Source organism: Panthera onca, chromosome X (genome assembly GCF_046562875.1).
Source record: "Panthera onca isolate mPanOnc1 chromosome X, mPanOnc1 haplotype 2, whole genome shotgun sequence".
NCBI classification, from domain to species: Eukaryota; Metazoa; Chordata; class Mammalia; order Carnivora; family Felidae; genus Panthera; species Panthera onca.
Window position 1 is genome coordinate 79423339 of NC_138357.1, and position 9938 is coordinate 79433276.

Genomic DNA, 9938 nt, shown 5'->3' on the forward strand with positions numbered 1-9938 from the left:
GCCCCCAGATGCTGTGGCATTTTAACATGCTCTCCAAAGTTGCTGAGTCAGGTATGATGCCATGAGTAAATACTTGTTCATGGACTGCTCTACCCATAAACCAGTGTTTCCCTAGGGCAACATTTAAGATCTCAACACAATTTAATGGGCATCACTACAAAGATTTAAACGCAGTTGTATTGAGTTGGAGGTGGGAGGGTTGTGGTAGAGCAGGGAGCTAATATTTATTGAACAGCTTTAACATTCTAAGCACTTTATATGATTTTTTTATTTGATCTCCACAAATACCATGCCCAGTATTCATTCTTATATCCTCATTTGAAATGGGAAAAATGAGAGTCAGAAAGATTAAGTAATCTTTCCCTTATGGCATAGCTAGTGATTCCTAGAGTGAGTATATAAATCTAGGTCTTTGACTATAAATTTCAGGGGCCTTCCACTATTTCACATTTCTTCAAAGTAGATACATAAGCAGTAGCCACATGTGGCCTCCCACTCTGAACAGTTAAACTTATGAGGCTTGAATCATGTTCTATAACAAAAGAAATCCAACCATAGCAAAGTGAGGTGTTTTTTTTTTTGTTGTTGTTTTTGTTTGTTTTGTTTTTGCTTCAAAATTGCCACTGCCACACAGCTGCAGATAATCCATCCTCCATTGATTTTTGCAGAAAAGGAAAAATTACACTTGTTCTACCCTTACCAGCTACACGTTGAACTCGTGCTTTGTTAGAGAGACAGAAAGATGGTCTCCAGTGATCACCACATATACAGATATAAGAAGTGTATACACAAATAGTGTGCTAAAGTCCTTGAATACTCACATATACCTATTTCTTCATCTATGTCCTGCCTTCTTCCCAAAAGATCATCTTGAGTCATTTAACTAACATCCTTGCCTAGCAGACCACTGCTAGGGTCTGAGGGTGGGTGAGAATGGAGACTCGTTGCTCAATGGGTAGAGGTTTTCTTTCAGAGGGATGAAAAAAATTTAGAACTAGATAGAGGAGGTGGTTGCACCGCATTTTGAAAGTAAGTAAATTTGGCAGTAAAGTTCTTGTCACAATTTACAGTGAAAAAATGAAAATACTAAATCACTTCTATATTATTGTTATTGCATAAGATGGACTAGGCCTAAGAAGGGGATTTGCAAAACTGTAAATAGTTGTATTATGGATGGGATCATGGCAGTCTTAAAAAAAAAAAGCAACTCAAAATGTTCTCTTAATGTTGGCGGTATATCACATGTTTAGTAATTAATAATAATAAATAATGGATACAAACTTCCTAAATTTGATGAAAACATTAATCTAGGCATCCAAAACACTCAACAAACTTCAAGTGGGATATACTCAAACAAGCACATGATAATCAAACTGTTGCAAATCAAAGACAAAGATACAATCTGGAAAGTGGCAATATAGAAGTGGCTCATCATGTACAAGGGTACCCACGGTAAGATTGTCAGCTGTTTCCTCATCAGAAACCATGGATACCAGAAGGCAGTGGGATGAAATATTCAAATAATGGAAATAAAAAGACTGTTGAACAAGAATTCTACATCTAGGAAAAATATTCTTTAAAGGAGGTATGGAAAAATTCAGCCATCCTCAGAAAAATAACTGAGAAAATTTACTGGTAGTAAACCTGCCATGGGAGAAAGAGCAAAGGGAGTCAATCAATCTGAAATGAAAAAGGGTAGATGGTAAAATGAATCCACATGAATAGATGAATAACATCAACAGAGGTAACTTTAACAAAATACAACAAAAATATTAATATGCACACATTTTTTGTTTTTAACATGTTTTCCACCATCTGATTCAAAAGACATTGGCCCAAAGAAATAATGATAAATCTGTGTGAAAGGGCACAGGGTATAAAGATATAATTTGTGTGGCAATAACATATAAAAGGAGGGGGGAGAAGGTAGAGCTATATAGGAGCAATGCTGATGTTGAACATTAAAATTGGGCTGCTAGTAATCTAAATTAAATCGTTTTAAGTTTAGATATAAATTGTAACCCCCATAGAAACCACTAAGAAAATAACTAAAAAATATAATAAAATAAATGGTAAGAAAATTGAAGTGTTACTTTAGAAAAAAATACATTTAAATAGAAACAAAGCAGTGATTGAGGAATAGAGCAACAACAGATCATAAGACATATAGAGAAGAAAGCAAAAATCCTAAAAGTAAGGATTTTTGTCAGTAAGGTCAGTCAGTAAGGTCTCTGACACTGGATGAAGCAACATCTTTCTAGACATGTCTCCTGAGGGAAGGGGAATAAAAGCAAAAATAAACTATTAGGACTACATCAAAATAAAAAGCTTCTGCACAGCGAAGGAAACAATAACAAAAAAAAAAAGAAAAGAAAAGAAACCCTCTTACACTGTTGGTAGGGATGCAAACTGATGCAGCCATTCCGGAAAACGGTATGGAGGTTCCTCAAAAAATTAAAAAGAGAACTGCGCTATGATCCAACGATTGCACTATTAGGTATTTACCCAAAGGATACAAAAATACTGATTCGAAGGGGCATATGCACCCAATGTTTATAGCAGAACTATAAACAATAGCCAAAGTATGGAAAGAGCCCAAATGTCCATCGATGGTTGAATAGATAAAAAAGATGTGGATAGTGTGTGTGTGTGTGTGTGTGTGTGTGTGTACACAATAGATTATTACTCGGCAGTCAAAAACAATGAAATCTTGCCATTTGCAACTACATGGAGGGAACTAGAGGGTATTATGCTAAGCGACATTAATCAGTCAGAGAAAGACAAATATCATATGACTTCACTCATATGAGAACTTTAAGACACAGAACAGATGAACATAAATGAAGGGAAGAAAGAATAGTAAAAACAGAGAGGGCGACAAAACACAAGAGACGCTTAAATAGGGAGAACAAACAGAGGGTTACTGGAGGGGTTGTGGGAGGGGCGATGGACAAAATGGGTAAGGGGCATTAAGGAATCTACTGAAATCATTGTTGCACTATATGCTAACTAATTTGGATATGAATTTAAAAAAAAAAGAAGAAGAAGAAAAGGAAAGGAAAAAATAAAAAAAAAATAAGTGGGGAAAAAAGTTAAATATAGAACTACTAGGAATTGCACTACTGGGTATTGACCCAAACATAACAAAAACATGAATTCAAAGGGATATATGCACCCCATTGTTTATAGCAGCATTATTTACAATAACCAAATTATGGAAGCAGCCTGTGCTCTTTGATATATGCATAGATAAAGAAGATGTGCTATATATATACACAATGTAATATTATTCAGCCATAAGAAAAGAAAGAAATCTTGCCATTTGTCATGACAAGAATGGAGCCAGTGTGTAAAATGCTAAGTGAAATATGTCAGTCAGTGAATAAGAAATACCATATGAGTTCACTCATGTGGAATTTAAGAAGCAAAGCAAATGAACAAGGGGAAATGGGAAAGAGAGAGAGAGAGAGAGAAGCCAAGAAACACATTCTTCGCTATTGAGAAAAAACTGATGGTTACAGGAGGGCAGGTGGATGGGAGGATGGGTGTAATAGGTGATGGGGATTAAAGAGTGCTATGTTGTGATGAGCACTGGGTGATGTATGGAGTTGTTGAATCACTCACTGTATTGTACACCTGAAACTAACATAACACTGCATGTTAACTAACCGGAATTAAAATAAAAACTTAAAAACGAAGAAAAGTGACAAAGAAAAAAATTAGGTGCTCTGAAGGGCTAGTAGTCTCATAAAATATTAAAACAAATTGTAAAGCTATAATAAACTAGTCAGTATGATACTGACTTCAGAATTGTTAGATAGATCAATTGAAAACAATAAAGCTATGATATGTGATGAGATTACTTCATTAATCAGAAACCAAAAACAGCTTTTCAAATATATGGTGCTAGTGAGGTTTTGTCAATATTTTCAAAAAATAAGTCTGAAGCAATTCACTTATTGTGCCCATAAAGAAATTCCAGGAAGATTCAATAGTTTGGTAGATCAAGTGATAAGAAGTTAGAAAAATGTAGGTATTTCTCTAATTTCTTTATGGACACTTTCTAGAAAGAAAAGAAATAGGAAAAAAAAGCACAAGGGGAAAGAATAGTTTAAATAAAAAATAACATAAAACATGTTTTACGTCTTTTTAATATAAATCAGAAAGAGTCAAAATGACAAAAATAAGCTGGCTCTTTGCTATCTTCAAGAAACACATTCAAAGACACAAGAAGTTTTAAAAGAAAAAAAGTGAAAAATACATATGCCATGGGAACAGTCAGTGGAATTGAACTGGAGTGGCTGTGCTAATATGACAGAAAATAGACTTTAAAGCAAAAATTGTCACTAAAAACAAGGAAGGGAATTTTATAATGATAAAAGTGGCCAATCCATTGTTGAGATATAACCTTTATGATCTTATATGCACTATACAACAGACCTATAATTATGTGAAGCAAAAACTGACAGAAGTGATAAGAGTTACAGACAACTCAACAATAATAGTTGGAGACTTTATTACCTAACTTTCAATAATGAATAGAACAACAAGACAGAAGATCAACAAATATATAGAAGATTTGAACAACATTATGAACAAACTGGACCCAACAGATATCAATAGAATACTCTACCCAACAAATAGCTGAGTACACATTAATTTCAAGTGGACATAAAACATTCTCCAGGATAGATCATGTACTGGCTCATAAAAGGGGTATTCTTTGATTTAAAATGGTCAAAATTGTACCAAGTATGTTCTCCAACCTAAATGAATGTAATTAGAAATAAATAATACAGGGAAATCTGGGAAGTTCACAAATATGTGGAAATCAAAACATAATCCTAAAGGGACAACAGGGAAAAAAGAAACCAGAAGGGAAATCAGAAAATACTTTGAGATCAATGAAAACATAATCACAACCTATCAAAGCTGAAGTGATGCAGTCAAAGCAGTGTTTAGAAGAAATCTATAGCTGCAATCATACATAATAAAAAAAAGACCTTAAATCAATAACTTAAACTTTCACCTTAAGAAACTAGAAAAAGAGGACTAAACTAAATGCAAAGCAAGCAAGAACAAAGGACGAAAAATTATTAGAGTGGAGACAAATAGGGAATTAAAAAATCAGTAGAAAAATTATCATAACCAATAACTATTCCTTTGAAGAGATCAGCAAAATTGACAAATCATTAACTAATCTGGCCAAAAAGAAAAAAAAAAGAAAAAAAATAGAGTAGACTTAAATACTTAAAATCAGTAACGAAAGATGGGACACCACTACCAACCTTACAAAACTAGAAAGTATTGTAAGAGAATACTAGGAAAAGTATGTCAAAAACGAGATAACCTAAACAAAACCGGTAAATTCCTAAAGAGCCTTGAAGCACCAAAAGTGGCTAGGAAGAATAAATTGGTAACCCACATGAAACAAGGAAATAGCTCTTATTAGAGAGTTTTCAAAGTTCAGGATCCGATGGCTTCACTGATGAATTCTATCAAACATTTGAATAAGAATAAACACCAACCCTTCACACTATTTCAGTATATGAGACCGATATTACCATGATACCAAAACAGACAAAAACATCAGAAGAAAAGGAAGCTATTGACCAATATCTCATGACAGAAATCCTCAAGAAAATACTAGCGGTCTGAATCTACCAAGTGTAAAAATGTTTATAATACCATGATCAATTGGGACTTATTCCAAGAATCCAAAGTTGCCTCAACATACCAAAATCTATCAGGTTATTACACCATATCAATGAAGTAAATAACAAAAACACAGGATCATCTCAATAGACACAGAAAAAGCATTTCACAATACCATCTCATGACAACAGAAAAACACACTGAAAACAACTAAAATATAGAAGCAACTTCATCAGCCTGAATAAAGGGCATCTAAGAAAAACCCAAAGCTAATACCATACTTCGTGGTGATAGACTAAATAGCTTTTCACCTAAGATCAGGAAAAAAGACAATGTCTATTCTCACCACTCCTATTCAACGTGGTACTGAAGGTTCTAGGCAGGAGAATTAGAAAAGAGAAATAAACAAAAGGCATCCATATTGGAAAGAAATATTTTTTGTTCACAGATGATATGATCTTGTATGTGGTGAATCTAAAAGGATCATACAAAAGAAAGGAAAAAAAAAGCCAATGCACAAGTTTGGTAAGGTTATAGGATACAAGATCAGTAAAGGCAATTCATGTGTACTTCTATACACTAGTACTGAAAATGGACTTAAGAAGACAATTCCATATTTGCAGTGGCATCTAAAAGCACAAAATACCTAGGACTATATTTAATAATAGAGGTAAAAAGATTTGTACAATGAAAGCTACAAAACATCATTGAAGGAAATTAGACTTATCTATGTGAAAAGACATTCTCTGCCAGGAGACAGAAGACTTCATATTATTAAGATGGCAATACTCCCCAAATGTATCTACAGATTAAATGCAAACACTGCCAAAATCCCAGTTGGCTTTTCTGCTGATATTGAAAAACTAATGTTAAAATTCATGTGGAAATTTAAGACAATCAGAATTGTCAAAACAGCCTAAAAATATAAGAACAAGTTAGAGGACTCACCCTTCTTATTTTCAAAATCTACTACAAAGCTACAGTAATGAAGACGCGTGGCACTGGCAGAAAGACAGGTATATGGACCGATGGAATAGAACTGAGAGTCCAGGAATAAATTGACAATAAATTTGTGTTCAATTGATTTTCAGTGAGGTACCAGGATAATTCAATGGAGCCATAATAGTATTTCCAACAAACGGTGCATAGACAACTGGGTACCCCATGCAAAAGGAATGAAATTGGGTCCCTACATAACACTATATATAAAAATTAATGTATAATATGGATCAGACCTAAATATAAGCATCAAATCTATAAAGCTCTTAGGAGACTGCTTGGGTGTAACTCTATGAATTCATCTAGGCAATGCTTTCTTGGAATGACACTAAGAGCAGTAGCAACCACAAAAATGATAAGTTGGACTTCACCTAAATAAAAAAACATTTGTGATTTCACAAGAAAATGAAAAGACAAGCCCTAGACATGAGAAAATTTGTGAAGTCATATACCTGATAAGAATTTTATACTCAGAATATATAAACAACTCTAACAACACCTAAAACACAAATCATTCAATTAAAACGTGTGAAAAGGATTTGAATAGATATCCCCCCCAAAAGATATGTAAATGGCCAATAATCACATGATAAAAATGATCAACCTCATTAGTCATTAAAAACTGCAAATCAAAACCACAGTGAGATACTCCACACACACTAGGATGGTTATAATAAAATCAACAGAAAATAACAAGTGCTGGAAAGGATGTGGAGAAGTCAAAACCCTCATACACTGCTGGTGAGAATGTAAAACGGTGCAGCCACCTTGAAAAACGGTTTGATATGTCCTCAAAAATTACATGTAGATTTACCTTGTGACCCAGTTATTCCACTTGTAGGAGTATACCCAAGAAAATTGAAAACAAGGTTCAAACACGTATTTCTATAGCAGCATTATCTGTAATATCCCCAAAGTGGAAACTATCCAAATGCCCATCAATGGATAAATACATTGCGGTACACTCCACGTGATGAAGTGTTATTTATTCATCGATAAAAAGGAAGGAAGTACTGATACATGCTACAACATAGATGGACATTGAAAAAATTATTATGCTAAGTAAGTGTAAGAATCCACTCAGAAAAGGCCACATATTGTATTATTCCACTCATATGAACTGTCCAGAATGGGCAAATCCATAGAGACAGAATGCAGATTATTGGTTGCCAGGTGCTAGGGGGAGGGAGGATGGGGACTGACTGCTAATTAGTATGAAGTTTCTTTCTGGACTGATGAAAATGTTCTGGAATTAGATAGTGGTGATTGTTGAACATCCTTGTGACTATACTAAAAAACTACTGAATTGTACATTTAAAAAAATTTATGTTTATTTATTTTTGAGAGAGGGAGAGACAGAGTGTGAGCAGGGGAGGGGCAGAGAGAGAGGGAGACACAGAATCAGAAGCAGGCTCCAGGCTCTGAGCTGTCAACACAGAGCCGGATGCGGGACTCGAACTCACAAACCGCGAGATCATAACCTGAGCCGAAGTCAGATGCTCAGCCTACTGAGCCACCCTGAAATGTACATTTTAAAAGGGGAATCTCTTTGTTATGTGAATTATATCTCAACTAAAAATGAGCATCATTTTGTTACTTGAAATCCTCAGGAATTCCCCCACCTCTAGCTGACCCCAACAGAATGTGTCCTTCCTTCCTCTGTACTCCTTCTTTACCTGATAATACTTCTTATCCTTATCACTTTGAATTGCACTCCTATAATGTTTGGCTCACTTCACCCCATCCATCATTTAACATCCAAATAATGATGCTCAGCGTTATCTGAGATTCTCCTCTCCAGTAGTAGGTGATCAAAAATCAGTTGTACAATTCCTTGTGTTCATATGCCCTCCATAGCATATATTGCATTGTATTCAATGAACATTAGTTGAGTGGAGGATGAGCGGGAAAGGTAATAAACTTAATTCAATGTTTTGTTGTTATTTTCTTCCAGTGGACACTCCAAGTGCCCCATCTGTGAGCAACATGAGATACTGCCTCTAGTATCAATGCACCTTTGTACTAGAGGATTCTTATATTGGTAACGAGCAAAGTATTCAGAGTTCAGAGGCAGATACTATAGTAAAGCGCTCCTGGTTTGTAGACTCATAGACATGGCTTAGAATCACAGCTCTGCTGCTGACTATCTCCATGCCTTCCCTATCCCTCATCCCATTTGAGCCTCCATTTTTCTTCTGTAATCTGTAAATTGAGCATGAAAATGCACACCTGAGTATGTGAACTCAGTGGAAAGAAGACACATCAATTAGCCAGCATAACAAAATGAAAATAAATAATTTAAATAAATGAAAAATATCATGTGACATTAATTTGGTCTTAGATTCAGTATAAAAAAAAGTAAAATCTGGAATTCAGAGTCATATGAATCAGGAAGCATTGGCATCTGGGGAAGGCACTGTAGGAAAAGGAACTTGCCCTTTACCACTGGAATCTGAAATCTAAGTTTATAATGTGACCACAAACACACCAGGGAATACTTTCTAAAAACAAATTCCTGCAAGTCATAATGACAGGTGATCCTTTGAAAATGAACTAGAAACCCCACAAGCCCAAAAGACACTTTAAAAAGAAATTGATGTACAGGGAGGTTTAATTGCCCTTTTAGTTTGATGATAGTTTTTAATAGCACCAAATGATCTTTAAAGAAGTTAAAAATTGGGAAAAAAACTGGGAGTGGGATCAGCTCTGATACTTGAAGCTGATGAAAAACCATTGATATGTAGAATTAAAAGAAACATACAAACAAAAAGTACACACACATACAGGCACACGCACACGCACGCAGACACACACACAGGCACACACACACGCACGCAGACTCACACACACACACATACACACCTCCTCAATTCCCATCTCTCTTCCTCTACCATCTATTTCAAGTAAAATAAAATTGTTTTTGAAAGAAATAAAACAAATTTTGAATATAAGGAAGCAAATCCATGGATAGAAAGAAAGAGAGAAGGGTCTAAGTAAATACCTGGTAATTTCTAACTAGTTCACATCTCAAAACCTGGGTAAGTTATGTCCTTGGGCACTGGGAGATGCTGAACGGGTGACTGCTGATGCAAGGCTTAATGTCTTTTTAGGAGGGAGTACCAGGAGGTATGCAGAAAGTCTGGGGATAAGCAAAGGTAGTGTATTAGTTTCCCAGGGTTGTCTTAACAAATTGCTACCCTAATTCAATATGACCTCATCTTAACCTAAGTAGGTATATCTGCAAGGCCCTATTTCAAAATAATTTCACATTCTGAGGCTCCACA